Source organism: Heloderma suspectum, chromosome 2 (genome assembly GCF_057233095.1).
Source record: "Heloderma suspectum isolate Gila_16-S chromosome 2, 16-S_ref, whole genome shotgun sequence".
In the NCBI taxonomy this organism is placed as follows: Eukaryota; Metazoa; Chordata; class Lepidosauria; order Squamata; family Helodermatidae; genus Heloderma; species Heloderma suspectum.
Window position 1 is genome coordinate 384,973,158 of NC_139459.1, and position 12,882 is coordinate 384,986,039.

Consider the following 12,882-nt stretch of genomic DNA (forward strand, 5'->3'; position numbering starts at 1 on the left):
GAGGCACTCCGTCTCTCCCCCCAGAAACCTGCCTGGCCGGCTCTGCTCCACGGGGATTGTGCAGATCCACCGGCTGGCTCCGCCGGCAGCCGGACATCCAGCTGCTGGGCAGTAGGGAGGCAAATGGCGGCGGCTGTAGCCACTGCCATTTGCGTCCCTGTACTTAACCGTGATAGGCTACATAAATATTTACATAGCTTATCATGGCAAAGTAAAAAAAAATGCGTACGCAAATGGCGGCAGCTACCATGGCCGCCATTTGTGTTCACTATTTTTCGCCTTCTAGCCTACGTAAATATTTACGTAGGCTAGAATGGCTAAAAATAGCAAATGCAAATGGTGGCCGCTGTAGCCGCCTCCATTTGCATATGCTGCGCCCAGCCGCGGCCAGCCAGGAGACCAGTTGCCGCTTCCGCCCCTGCCACCCCTGCACCCACTGCTGCCACACCTGCCACCCCCACCACCGCACCTGCCGCCACCGCACCTGCCACCCCTGCTGCCGCACCTTCCACCACTGCCACCACCGTTGCACCTTCCACCGCTGCTGCACCTTCTGCCACCACTCCCGCTGCCGCCGCATCTTCCGCCGCTGCTCCCGCCACCGCCGCCACACCTGCCACCCCCGCTGTCGCCCCTGCCACCCCCACTGCCGCAGCTGCTGCCTCTGCTGCTGCGCCGCTGTACCCGCCGCCGAAGCCGCTGCCGCAACCGCCACATCTGGCCCAGGTAAGTGCCATCCCGGGGGGTTCCGTGGGGCAGGCGGGGTGGCAGGAGGGCGTTCCACCATGGATTCTGGGGGGCCGAATGCCAGTGCATTCGGCCTCACTGGAATCCGTGGCAGAATTCTCCACCATCCCAAGATTCTTCAGTTGTATGGCGACCACCATTCATTCTTTGATCACTGGTTATCCTGGCTTATCCAGGACAAGAAGTGCAACTGGGAGGACTGGCAAAGGGAACAGAGTGGAAATCTCCCCTGAAAAGCTTGGTGCATACAATATATCCTGTGCTCCTGAAATCCTGGGTTCAGATTTAGGACAGGCTGAAAGGACCATGCCTGTGGTATAGTTTACTGCACCGCCTCACACCGCTGCCTTCAGCTCAGAATTTGATATCATTGCAAAGACACTGCAGCCTCGATCTTGCAAGACATTTCTCACGTCTTCTGATTAGCTGGATGTAGGGGTGGATGAAAGGGACTTACCTGGTCCCGCAGCTTGCTTCGCGGTGGGGGGGAGGCGCTTCGCTTCTCCCCCTGAAGTTCAGGCGAGGGGGGGGAGGCGCCCCACCTCGCCCGGCTGAAATTCAGGCCGGGGGGGAGGCGCCCCATCCCTCGCCACCGAAATTCAGGCCGGGGAGGAGCGCCCCGTCTACCCGGCCGCGAAAAAAAAAAGTAAAGTAAAAAAAAAACACCACACACCCGTGATAGGCTATGTAACGATTTACATAGCCTATCATGGCTAGATTTCCAAAGTCAGCCATGATAGGCTATGTAAATCATCACGTAGCCTATCACGGGTTACTTTGAAAAAAAAAAGCACGTATGCAAATGGTGGCGCCCATGGGGCACCGCCATTTGCGTTCCTTAGTTTGGCACATCTAGTCTATGTAAAGATTTACGTAGACTACAGCGAAAATAAGGGAACGCTAATGGTTACGTAGCCTATCACGGGTGTGTGTTGTTGTTTTTTTACTTTCCTTTTTTATTTTGCAATGGCGGCAGTGGCAGCCGGTCAGAAGACCGGCCGCTGCCCCCGCCCCCGCCGTACCTCCGCTGAACCGCCGCCGAGAGGGACATTCGCACAAGGTAAGTCCCATCCCAGGGGGGGGGGCGGGGGCTGGCGGAGAATTTCACCAACAATTTCGGGGGGCCGAATGTGTTGGCACTCGGCCTCCCGGAGATTCGTGGAGAAATTCTCCGCCATCCCTAGCTGGATGTGGTGGTGAAAGGAATAGTCACAAAGGAGGGACAGCAGGAGGGAGGCAGACCCAGAATGATATTGTTGCTGCAGCTGCTGTTGCTCCTGCTTCCTTATGTGGCCGGTCAACTGCAGGAGACAGACTGCCTCAGGACTCAGAAGAAAGAGCAGGAGTTAAGATCCTATTATTACCGGCCAGGAGACTACCTCATCAGTGGAGTCCTGTCTTCACAGTATTTTATGTGCAATGAACCATACGTTTTCTCTGAGTCCCCTTTAACCAGGGTTGTCACGTAAGTGATGCTGATGATTTAATGCTTCCAAACCCATGCTCTGGTTGTCCCCATTTGGGGCAGACTGTCCATCTTTTCTGGTATCTCTGGTCATCCCTGATAAACCTCTCTCCTGACTTTTCCCACTCTGTACTTTTTGAAGAAGAATTCAGAGCTTCATTAAAGGGAAGGCACCATTTAGTTCAGTACGCTCACATATGACTGGATCCATGGGGTTCCCTTGCATTGTTTCAGCCAAAAGAACCAGCAGCCTCTTTGCTTTTCAACCCTGTGATAAGACACAGGCTGGAGCTGGGGAGGTATTTTCTTGGGAGTGGTCCAAATGTAAATGCCCACACAGAGGTTCCCTCTCCAGAATAATTACAGGGAGTAGTAAAGGAGGGGGGTTTGCATCAAACTCTACACCATGCCCCATTTGTGAAGGTGACAGTCGTGCTGCCTCCCATTGAGATGGGAAGTCCTGCCTAGCCGGAAGCCCTATGTATACAATCAGCTGACCTGGCCATATGACCTTCAGGGTCACCTTATGGGGGTCATGTGACCCCTCTATGAACTCGCCATACCACCGTGGACCCATAGGAATTGGTTTTAGAGCCCTAGGGGGCACAGGCACAGAAATTGCCCATGGTGCCATTTCCAAGTCACACCCAGATTGGCTCAGCAGGGTCATGTGACCCCTCTACAAACTCACCATGCCTCCGTGGACCCATAGGAATTGGTTTTAGAGCCCTAGCAGGTACAGGCATGGAAATGGCCCACAGGGCCTTTTCCAAGCTGCACCTGCATTGGTCCTGTGGGGTGATGTGACCCCTCTACAAACTCGTCAGGCTGCCATGGACCAATAGGAGTTGGTATTAGAACCCTAGCAGGTACGGGCACAAAGATGACCCGTGGGGCCTTTTCCAATCCACGCCCGGATTGGTCCTGCAGGGTCATGTGACCCCTCTACGAAATCACCAAGCCACCATGGCCCAATAGGAAGAGGTCTTAGAGCCTAGCCCTGTAAGGTCATGCCCCGCAACCCCCGTGACCAATAGGGACAGCCTTGCCCCCAGAAAAACAACCTTTTATCATTCCCAGAGAAGTTTTCTGCACAGAGAACATGGCGTGGCCCTTAAGGGACCTTCAGGTTTTACTCATCCCCCTGTACCCTTGTGCATTCAGCCCAGAAAGGTGGAAACTGCACCTATGACACCTGGAGTCATAAACGGTAAACCAGGGAAGGGAGCTGTTGTCACAGCAACTGTAATAGAGAGCTTACCCTTAGCTGTATTTCCCATGGGGCAAAGAAGTTTTCCTGAAACCAAGTTACATGCCGCTTGGAGTATGGATAGCACCAGTGTGAAGCCTGTTGAAGACATGGATGGCGGGGTGCTTATGAAAATAGCCACCTCGCCTTTAGAGAAAATGGAGCTGGGGGATCCTGACACAACCTGGTCTACTTTCTGCACATCCCTTGAGGATCTGGAAGAGGAGATGGAAGTTGTTCCAGAGAAAGGAGGCACACCAGTAAGTGTTTATTTCTGAGATTTTTTCTTAATAGTATTTAGAGAGCAATTCCAGGGTGGGGTACATGCTGCTGATTCTAAGCTTTTCATTGTGTTACACAGGAACATGGAATGTATGGTGATATCAAGAACCTGAACATCGAGAGTTCACCGACAGTCAACATTTCCTGCCTGTCATGTATTTCCCCAGACACGGTCATAGAAAGATAATGCTTTCTGTGGTGGTTGTTTCTTTTGCACCAATAAAAATGCTTTGTAGTAACCCTATGTGTCCATTCTTGTGTTAACCTACAAAATGTCAGATCATGAAGAAATCCTAAAGAAGATTTATTATACCTCCAGTGAAGTTGGGAGTTTGGGTGGAGTGAACCCCTTATTTCAGGAGGCAAAGAAACAGAGCAAAATGCTGGTCAGGAAAGAAGTTACCAAGTGGCTCTCAGATCAGGAGGCTTACACACTGCATAAACCAGCCAGGACCCATTTTAAATGAAATAGGACCATAGTGTCTGAAGTGGATGCACAATGGCAAGCCGATTTAGTCGACATGAAGCAATTCTCTCAATACAACAACGGTTACAAGTATATTTTAACAGTGATAGACATTCTGTCTAAATATGCCTGGGCTTGCTCTCTAAAAGGCAAAATGGGCAGGGAGGTGTCTGGAGCTTTTAAAGCGGTTTTCACACAAGATGGAAGGCAGCCTATCAAAATGCAGAGGGACAAAGGAACGGAGTTCCTAAACAAGGATGTGGGTTGTCTATTCAAAAAACGTGGGGTACACCATTTTGTTTCCTATAATGAGGTCAAAGCTGGGGTTGTTGAGAGGTTCAACAGGACTTTAAAAACAAAAATATGGAGGTATTTCACAGCCAACAATACCTTCACTTATATAGACGTGCTACTGCAATTCCTAAAAAGTTATAACCATAGCTTTCACAGAACCATCAAAGCTAGACTTGTGGATGTTAATCAGTCTAACTCCCTGGCCATTTGGAAAGTAGTCTATGGGAGCTCTGTAAAAAGGAAACATGAGGCACCCCTGATCAGAAAAGGGGACCATGTGCGGATTTCTAAAAGCAAGGGTGTCTTTGCAAAGGGCTATGAACAGAATTTCACCACAGAGTTATTTATAGTGGATCAAGTCATCCAAAGAGCAAAGAGACCTGTCTACCAGTTAAAAGATTATGAAGGAGACACTGTAGTGGGGACCTTGTATCCTGAAGAATTACAGAAGGTTAATGCCACAGAGGATAGGGTGTACAGGATCTAAGAAGTCCTGGCCACAAAAGGTAGGGGTAGGAGAAAGTATCACCTAGTGAAATGGTTAGGCTGGCCTAGCAAGTTCAACAGTTGGGTGCTCACTTCTTATCTTTGTATAGAAGGGCAGAACAGGATGGGTGACCGTGGGTTTTACATTACCCTGCCTAGTAACACCTGTGCAGAGGTTTTCCCACAGAACCCCATCTCTGCATTTACTATATGCCTAGCAAGATCTCTGGACCTTCCAGGGTCATGGGAAGTGGATCTGGTTGAGATACAATACCCACACAGCTGGTGCACTCTAACTAGCAATGAACAGATTGAAATTCATCAAGGGAAAAGCAAGTGGACCTTTTTTTCTGCAAAGTGGCTATTTTGTGAGCTTTTCTGATCTGGTTGAAAACATGAACAAGCTTATATTAGATAAACCAGGTGACTTGGAAGCGATTATGCACTACGATGCACTGTCTGGAAAAAATTGTTGTTAAAGCCACAACACCATATAGTGTAGAAGCCAGTACAGAGCTGATCCACATATTGGGGCTGTTAAATGGAAATTCTGACTTTACCGGTGGCTTTAACACCTTATATATCGACATGGACATTGTGGAACATCATATTGTTGGGGACTTTTCTGTACCTTTACTGTGCTGTGTGCCGGTGCGTGGACAGAACAAGGGATGTGTCAATATTGGGTATGACAAGCCTCACTACATACCTGTGAGTAAGTATCACATTGACACCATCACTGCTGAAATAAAGACGGATCAGAACAAAAGTGTACCATTTCATTTTGGTAAGATGGTTGTGAAGTTGCACTTTCACCCCGGAGATCCCAGGTAGGGATGGAGGAGAATTCTGCCATGGATTTCAGTGAGGCCGAATGCACTGGCATTTAGCCCCCCAAAATCCGTGGCGGAACGCCTGCCACACAACCCCTCGGATCCCCCCTGGGATGAGACTTACCTGGGGTGGATGTTCCGGATGGCAGTGGCTCCAGCGGCAGCTGCAACGGCAGTGGCTACGGCAGCTGGTCTTCCGACCGGTTGCCGCCGCTGCCATTTGCAGGCTGGTCTCTTTTTTTTTTGTTTTTTTACATAGATGTGAGAAGCTACAGAAAGACTTACATAGCCTATCACATCTGGGTTAAAAACAAAAAATGCATGTGCAAATGGCGGCGAATACGGCAGCCGCCATTTGCGTTCCTTATTTCTTGCCGTCTTAGTCTACATAAATATTTACGTAGACTATTACGGCGAAAATAAAGGCCAACGCAAATAGCGCCCACTACGCTATTTGCATTCCCCTTTATTTTCGCCGTAATAGTCTACATAAATATTTACATTGACTAAGACGGTGAAAAATAAAGAATGCACATGGTGGCCGCCATAGCCGCCGCCATTTGAGTACCTTTTTTTTTTTTAACCCAGACGTAGCCTATCACGGTTGAATGCAGGGACACAAACGACGGTGGCTACGGCAGCTGCCATTTGCATCCCTGCTACTCAGCAACTGGATGTCCAGCTGCTGGTGGAGTCAGCCAGCGGCTCCACAGAATTCCTGCGGAGCACAGCTGGCCAGGCAGGACTCCGGGGAGAGTGACGGAGCACCTCCCCCCCATCTAGGATTCTGGGGGGAGGGACAGAACGCCTCCCCCCCACCGCGAACCAGATCCGTGAAACGGTAATTAACTTTCATACATCCCTAATCCCAGGTCTTTTAAAGTTAAAATGGTCATACTAAAAACATATGAGGAACCTACCCTGTATAGGGGATATTATAGGGCCCAGGCCAGAAATGCATTGCCAGGATTCCATGGTGCCCCTGTTATGTACAGGGCAGGGATTGGTGGGATTTTCAGGAGCCTTTTCCAAAAAGCAGTTCCCCTTTTGAGAAGAGGCTTGGACATCATCAAACCCCACACAAAGACTGCTGCATGTAATATTGTTAAAAATGTGGCTGGTCATGTTACTCAAGCAGTTCTGAATAGAGTGGACAATCCACTTTCTAAAGAGGGGTCAGGCCTAATGTATATTAAAAGGAAAAGGAGCAGAAAAAGAAAAGCATCACGGTGAGATTGATTGGACCGCCTCACCCCCTTAAAAGAAAAGTTGTGACAGGAAAGAGATGTCAGAAGTGACGTGTTGTAAGAAAGAAGAGAAGTCCAGCTGTGTCAAAAAGAGATATATTTTAGACTCAGTCATGGCTTTTATCCGCTGTGGCTCTGAAGAATGCACTAAATCTGAATTGGATCTATTCAGCATTGGTCCTATGCAGACCAGTATTGAGAGAAGTTTGTTTATCGAAGTATCCCCCTTGTCAGCCTTGACAGAATCTGCACCCCTAGACTTCTTCATTGCAGGAAATGGTGAAGATTATATGGATCTAAATAAAACCTTGCTCTATGTATGCTGCAAAATTGTCAATGAAGATGGAAGCAACATTGCTGCAGATGTGGCAGTAGGCCTCGTGAATTACCCCATAGCATCCATCTTTAGTCAATTGGATGTAACGGTGGGGGATCGACTTATAAGTCAGACTAATAATTCTTACCCTTATCGTGCTTTCATTGAATCTGCGCTGAACTACAGTGAGGATACTCTAGCAACACAATTCTCAGCAGGCCTATTTTACAAAGATACAGCCGGGGAACACGAATCTGCGGGTCTGGACCGAAACAATCAAGGCTTCATTAAAAGAGCAAACCTAACAGCTCAAAGCTGAAAAATAGAGCTATTGGGACATCTTCACACTGATCTGTTTTTTCAGGAAAAACTGCTGTTAAATGGAGTTGATGTGAAAATTAAACTTACATGCAGCAAAGATGCTTTCTGCTTAATGACAGAAAGTGCAGCAAGAAGTTACAGACTGCAAATTTTGTCAGCCTCCCTTTTTGCGAAAAAAGTGAGGGTGGCCCCTGGCGTTCGCTTAGGCCATGCAGAGGTTCTGTTGACAGCCAATGGCAAATACCTCGTGGATCGTGTGAGTATGAAAGTGTTTAGCATTCCAAGAGGAAGCCGCATTGCCAATCAGGAAAACCTGTTTTGGGGGCAACTGCCTAAACAGGTCGTTATAGGCCTAGTGGATAATGATTCCTTCAGCGGAGCTTTCAATAAAAATCCATTTAATTTTCAGCATTATATTAATTTTGCAGCTATTTACCTGGATGGAGAGCAAATCCCCACGAAGCCACTCAAACCCAATTTTGAAGATGGAAACTGTGTAAGAGAATACATGAGTCTGGTACAAACAGCCGGCAAACATATGAAAGATAGGGCCCTTTTAATTAACCGTGAGGAGTATGCGAACGGTTACACACTTTTTGCATTTGACCTGACGCCAGACCAAGAATGCGGAGATCACTATTCTCTGATTAAAACTGGGAACCTGAGAGCAGAATTCCATTTTGCTAAAGCCCTGGCCGCCATGGTCAACATGATTGTTATGGTGTTTTTGACAATGTGATAGAAATAAATCACAGGAGAAATGTCCTGTTTGACTATATGTAACTTGGACAGCATGCAGCTAACTCGTGTGCTATCTTCAAGCTCCTACACCAGAAAGATTTTCTACAGCGTGTTTCCTTGTGACGTGCTGCCCAGTGGGAGGGTACACCAAAGGCCTGTGGGGTTAGTAGTCAATACCCACCCCCGCAACCTACCTGGAGAACACTGGCTGGCCATCTACTTGACAGAGGATAAAAGTAAAAGAGTTTTTTTATTCCTATGGACACCCGCCCAACCACCGCCTCTTCCCTAAAACCATCATGAATTTTTTAATGGAAAATGCCAGAAAGACTGTGTTTCAACCCCAGCAACTCCAAGCCGATGAGTCCATGGTTTGTGGCTACCACTGTGTTTTATTTCCTGCAGCAGCGTTGTAAAGGCCTAACATTTAAACAGATTCAAGAACTGTATTCTCACAATTTAGAAATAAATGATTAAATGGTGGAACATTTTGTGAAAAACAAGAAGAACATGTCCAGGCACGCCTTAGACATATTCCAACCTGCCCAACGCTGTAGATCATGCTGTGATTTTCATAGCTGCATTTCCCAATAAAGCACCCTCTATTGGGGTTTTTCAAACAAAGAATTTCTTGTCTGTATGTTTTCTAACTATTTACCCTATTCTCACAATTTAGAAAGAAATGATCAAATGGTGGATCATTTTGTAAAAAACAAGAAGAACATGCCCAGGCATGCCTTAGACAAGTTCCAACCTGCCCAGGCATGCCATAGACAAGTTCCAACTTGCCCAGGCATGCCTGAGACATGTTCCAACTTGCCCAATGCTGTAGATCATACCGTGATTTTCATAGCCACATTTCCCAATAAAGCATCCTCTACTGGGGCTTTTTTTGCGAAGAGAAAACTCCCTGGAAAAGACCCTGATGATGGGAAAGACTGAAGGCAAAAGGAGAAGGGGACGGCAGAGGATGAGATGGCTAGATAGCATCACGGATGCAATGAATATGAACTTGAGCACGCTCCGGGAGAGAGCGCAGGACAGGAAGGCCTGGCGTGCTATGGTCCATGGGGTCACGAAGAGTCAGACATGACTGAACGACTGAACAACAACAACTGGGGCTTTTAAAACAAAGAATTTCTTATCTTTATGTTTTCTAACCATTTACCCTTAAAGTAGACAGGCACAGCGCAGATTACTTTAAGTAAGTTTTTATAAATACTAATTTATTTTTAGTCCTGATAAAACAAAAACCACAAAAGGTTACTTCATAAGCTGAACCAGGTAGGAGCATCAGAACGCTTTTGTTTTTTAGCACTCGTAGCTGTGTGCAACAACATTGGCATCACACCTTTGGAGTTCTTTAGGTAGTTCAAGGTTTCTCTATGGGTAGGATTACCCACTACAGATGCTGGGATAAAACATCAACTCCTTCTGCATTTCAAAAGTTTTTGACTTGTACTCATCATACCACGCTAAAAAAAGCCTTTCTCTCTCCAGGCATCATGCATTGGGCACCATAGTCCTCTGCATTAGGCAGCGGGCCCACGTAGTCCCAATTCTGAGGTTTGTTAAAATAATGTGGGAAGTAGCCCTTGGTGCCGGTAAAACCCAAGGCTTTTGGTAGCTTGGAAAGGGCCATGGGTAGATGACAGAGTGAATCGATAAATTGTATATCTAGTAGGGATGTCAGAGAATTTCGCCACGAATCTCGGGGAGGCCGAATGCCAGCGCATTCGGCCCCCTGAAATCAGTGGCGAAACGGTCTGCCACCCCCCTGCCCATTCCCCGGGACGGGACTTACCTTGGGCGAATCTTCCTGGCGGCAGCGGCTATAGCGTCGGTTTGGCGGCGGCAGCTGCGGTAGCCCGTCTTCCGACCGGCTGCTGCTGCTGCTAGGGATGTACGAAAGTCACTTAACTTTGATGAAATTTGCTTCATGGTGGGGGGGAGGTGCTCCGTCCCTCCCCCAGAAATTCTGGCCAGCAGGGGAGGCACCCCGTCCCTCCCCTCCGAAATTGTGGCCGGGGGGAGGCGCCCCGTACCTCCCACCACGAATCCCGGCCGGCCGGGAACGCAAATGGCAGCGGCTGCATCCGTCCCTGCAGTCAGCCATGATAGGCTACGTAAATGTTTACGTAGCCTATCACGGCTGAGTGAAAGAAAGAAAAAACCCGCACGTACGCAAATGGCGGCGCCCATGGGCGCCGCCATTTGCCTTCCTTATTTTGGCACATGTAGTCTACGCAAGCATTTATGTAGACTACAGCGAAAATAAGGGGAATGCAAATAGCATAGACCCTATTTAAATATTTACTATAAATATGTAGTAAATATATAGTAAATATGTAGTAAATATTTACTACATATTAAATATTTACTACATATTAAATATGTAGTAAATATTTACGTAGATTACAAGTGCCAAAATAAGGAACGCAAATGGTGGCACCCATGGGCGCCACCATTTGCATAAGCGCGGTTTTTTTTTCCACTCAACCGTGAAAGGCTACGTAAAGATTTACGTAGCCTATCATGGTATTTTTTTGAAAATCTAGCTGTGATAGGCTACGAAAATCTTTACGTAGCCTATCACTTTTTTTGCTTTTTTTTTTTTTTTACTAGAAATGGCCATTTGCGTACGTGCTTTTTTTTTTTTTCGAAAGTCACCCGTGATAGGTTACGTAATGATTAACGTAGCCTATCATGGCTGACTTTCAAAATCTAGCTGCGATAGGCTACGTTAATCATTACGTAGCCTATCACGGGTGTTGTTATTTTTTTCCATTCACTTTTTCTTTCGTGGCCGGGGAGACGGGGCACTTCTCCCCAGCCTGAATTTCGGCCGGGTGAGGCGGGGCGCCTCCCCCCCGAGCCTGAATTTCGGCCGGGCGAGGCAGGGTGCCTCCCCCCACAGCCTGAACTTAGCAGGGAGAACCGAAGCGCCTCCCCCCCACCGCAAAGCAAGCTGTGGGACCAGGTAAGTGACTTTCGTACATCACTAGTAATAGCTTACATTAATATTTACGTAGGCAAAAACGGCAAAAAATAGGGAACGCAAATGGCAGCCACCATAGCCGCCACCATTTGTGTATGCTGTTTTTTCTTTTTTTGCCTGCCAGACAGGATTCCGGGGGGAGGGACAGAGTGCCTTCTCCCCACCACTGCAAATCAAACCCGCGAAAAGTTCAAAGTATTTTTAGGTATATGTTGTTCATGTATATTGTTTGTGTGCTTTTATGTTAATGGCTTTTAAACTTGGTATGGTGTATTTTAATTTTTTAACTTCTGTAATAAATAATATATGATAATAATGCAAGCCCAATCCTTCAAGGCAGTAATTCAAAATGGCTGAGAAAAATCGCAGAGGATGCCTATTCTTATCAATAAGAAAAGCCAGTCTGAGGTGGAAATGAATTTTTACCAGGAGCAAACAGAAAGAAAGATCTGATCTGTTGCTAACAGAGGGGAAATCAAAGTGTTTGTACATGCAGAGACAAGGGGGGGGGGCATAAGAAGTAACACCATGCCCATTTGGGACACAATAGTTATAGACCCAGAGTCAAGGTGAGATTTTGTGAGGAGATGCCCAGCCAGTAGGGATGTCAGAGAATTTTGCCACGAATCTAGGGGAGGCCGAATGCCAGTGCATTCGACCCCCCGAAAGTAGTGGCGGAACGGTCTGCCCCCCGCCCCTCCCCGGGACGGGACTTAACTTGGGCGAATCTTCCTGGTGGCGGTGGCTCCGGCAGTGGTTCAGCGGTGGCTCGGTGGCGGCGGCAGCTGTGGCAGCCGGTCTTCTGACCAGCTGCCACCGCCGCCATTTCCAGTAAAAACAAACAAAAAAATGTGATTTTTAAAAAACACCGTGATAGGCTACGTAAATGTTTACGTAGCCTATCATGGCTGATTTAAAAAACAAAAACGCGCGTACGCTAATGGCGGCACCCATGGGCGCCGCCATTTGAGTTCCTTATTTTGACACATCTTAGTCTATGTAAACATTTATGTAGACTAAGACAGTGAAAATAAGGGGAACGCAAATAGCGTAGATGCTACATAAACATTTATGTAGCCTATCATGGCTGACTGCAGGGACGCAAACAGCGGCGGCTATGGCCGCCGCCACTTGCGGAGCTGGCCGGCCAGGATTCAGGGGGGAGGGACGGAGCGCCTCCCCCCCACCGCAAATCACGCCCTTCGAAAAGGTAAGTGACTTTCTTACATCCCTACCAGCCTCACCACCTGTTCTGGGGAGCAATAGCAGGATATCGTATAGGAAGCCCCCCGCCCCCATCATACACATCCCATGCAGCTGTAGGAAGGGTGGGTGGTAACCCCTCTTGCTGATAAGAACCCTCCAGGTAGGGATGTTGGAGAAATCCTCCACGGACCCCAATGAGGCCAGATTCAATAGAAGTCCATGGAGGATCAG